This window comes from Corylus avellana, chromosome ca11 (genome assembly GCF_901000735.1).
Source record: "Corylus avellana chromosome ca11, CavTom2PMs-1.0".
NCBI lineage: Eukaryota > Viridiplantae > Streptophyta > Magnoliopsida > Fagales > Betulaceae > Corylus > Corylus avellana.
Genome location: NC_081551.1, coordinates 9,301,855 through 9,304,434, shown reverse-complemented (window position 1 = coordinate 9,304,434; position 2,580 = coordinate 9,301,855). Strand labels below are relative to the sequence as shown.

The window sequence follows — 2,580 nt, the reverse complement described above, 5'->3', positions numbered from 1 at the left end:
TGCACTGTTTCAATGATGTCATCACTAACATCTTCAAGTTTTGACTGAATGTCCTGCCTTGTGAAACTATGGGTGAGGGTAGCTTCCAATGGATCTTTATGTTGGTCTTGCAAAACTGGCTCACTAACACCTTGGATCATACAAACATTAAAACACTCTAAATCATCATGAGGTGATTTCAGTGCATCGAATATTTTGAGCTCTATCGTCTCACCATTCACCTTTATACTCATAATACCCTTTTTCACACCTATTGTAGTATCAGCAGTTCTCATAAAGGGTCTTCCTAAGATAATTGGTAAAGGTGATGGCATAGGGGATTCTTCCACATCCAACACAATAAAATCAGCAGGTAAAATAAATGTACCTGCCTTTACCAAAACATCCTCAAGTATACCTCTTGGTCTTTTGATGCTTCTGTCTGCCAATTGCAAGGTGATAGAGGTTGGTTGAAGCTCCGCCAAACCCAGCTTTTCATATACAGTGTAAGGCAGCAAATAAATCCCTGCTCCCAGATCCAGCAATGCATGCTTAAACAGATGGTCTCCTATCCTGCAAGGAATGGTAAAACTACCCGGATCTATTAGCTTAGGTGGTAATTTTCTTAACAAAACTGCGCTTACCTCTTTGTTAGGGCCACTGTTTCATGCTCCTAAAACTTCCTTTCGTTAGTGCAACAATCCTTTAAAAATTTAGCATATGAGGGAATTTGTTTGATTGCATCTAATAAAGGAATATTAATCTCCACTCTCCTTAAGGTTTCAAAAATATCAATGAGTTGTTTTTCTTTCTTTGGCTTTACTAACCTTTGAAGGAAGGTTGGTGCATTCACCTTCTCCATTTTACTTACCTTGGATGTTGAGGCTTCATCTGGGGATGCTTGAAGTGTCTCTTCAATTCCTATGACCTTGCTATTTCTGAGAAATGTGACTGCTTTTAGCTGCTGGTGACCCCCAGGTTTGGGTATTGTTTGGGATGAAAATTCACCCTGCTTTCCTTCACTCAGCTCCTTTGCCATTTGCTCTATTTTTACTTCCAATCTTTGGATAGCTTGCTTGGTCCTTTGAATGGATTGGTCATGCTTGCATTGGTTTGTTGTTGGACAATCACAATTTGATGTACAATACTCCCCAGGTCATTCTTCTTTGGCTCTTGAACTGGTAAGACTGCTTGTTGGGGACTCCTCTGCTGTCCTTGAGGGTTGAGAGCATTCTGATTGTTACTCCATGAGAAATTGGGGTGGTTGCGCCACCCTGGATTGTAGGTGTTGGAGTATGGATTGTTCTCGAGGGGGTAATTGTTTTGTCCCACATAATTCGCCTCTTCTTGATCTACAAATAGAGATAAAGGACACATCTCAGTAGTGTGATCAAATTGAGAACATATGGCACATACCTGAATTGGTGTGTCCTGTTGAATAGGTGAGATGTTCTAAGCAGTCATGGCTTTGACAATCATATTCAGTTTTCTTTCCACAGCAGCCATCTGATTTGGAGATCCACCATTGAGGTTCACTTCATACATGCTTTTACTTTTTACTCCTCGCCTTCCTCTGGAATAGAATTGTTGGGAGTGCTTACTTAGTGTTTCGAAGAGCTCCATGGCTTCCTCACTACTCTTTTCCATAAGTGCTCCTCCACAAGCTGAATCAACCATCCCTTTATTAGTATCATCTAACCCTTCATAAAAAATTTGTACCTGATCATCTTGAGGGATGTTGTGATGTGGGCATTTCAGAAGTAATGCATTGAAGTGCTCCCATGCCTCGAAGAAAAGATCTCCATCGCTTTGTTGGAACATTTGGAGTTCCTTTTTAAGCTGTCTTGTCTTTTGAGCTGGGAAAACCATCTTCAGAAACTTGGTGGCTAATTCCTCCCAAGTATGGATGGAATCTGCAGGCAAAGAATTATACCACAGTTTAGTATTATCTTTCACAGAGAAAGGAAAAAGGACTAACCTGAGTCTCTCTGGAGTAAGGCCTTGTATGTGCTGAAGCTTGCATAGATCAAAGAACTCCTTAAGATGCAAGTTAGGATCCTCAGTAGCTATGCCCCTGAAGTGAGTCAATGCATTAAGTATCTGAGGATAAATATAATAATTGCCTTCCACCTTTGGTTGATATGCTATGCAAGATGGCTAATTGAGGTTCGTTGGGATGAAACCCTGTTTCATCAGTCTTCGCACTGGTGGTGGATTCGCCTCTAATGGTCTTGGCACTATTGGTGGGTTCTCTTGCAAATCTTCCATTGTTTGCTCAACTTCTTCCTCTTCTTCTTTGTCTCTAGGCCTTTGTCAAATTGTCCGCTCAATTTCAGGATCGAGTGGAATGATTTTTGAACCTTGAGATCGACAACCCTACATAAATTGAATTGCCTCTGCAGGTCAAAGCAGCTTCAGTGCTTCTTGTCCAGATGCTCCCTGGAACTGCGGGCGTTCGTAGGTTAGTGTGCTCGATCGCACTCGGCCGCCGCTCGATCGCAGTAACATAATGATACCTGCAAAATTGAAACAAAACAGAAAACAGGAAAATTAAGAAAAAAAATGAAAAATATTTTTGATTTTTGATAAAAACAAAATTGA

The 2,580-nt window shown here is 40.9% G+C and overlaps 1 non-coding gene across 1 annotated transcript; it reads left to right on the top strand.

Annotated features, from left to right (window-relative positions):
- Positions 1-1,714: 1,714 nt before the first annotated feature.
- LOC132166837 (small nucleolar RNA R71) lies at positions 1,715-1,821 on the top strand. Its single transcript, XR_009438638.1, has one exon. It is a non-coding gene; the product is annotated as a small nucleolar RNA R71 (small nucleolar RNA).
- The last annotated feature ends 759 nt before the right edge of the window (positions 1,822-2,580 follow it).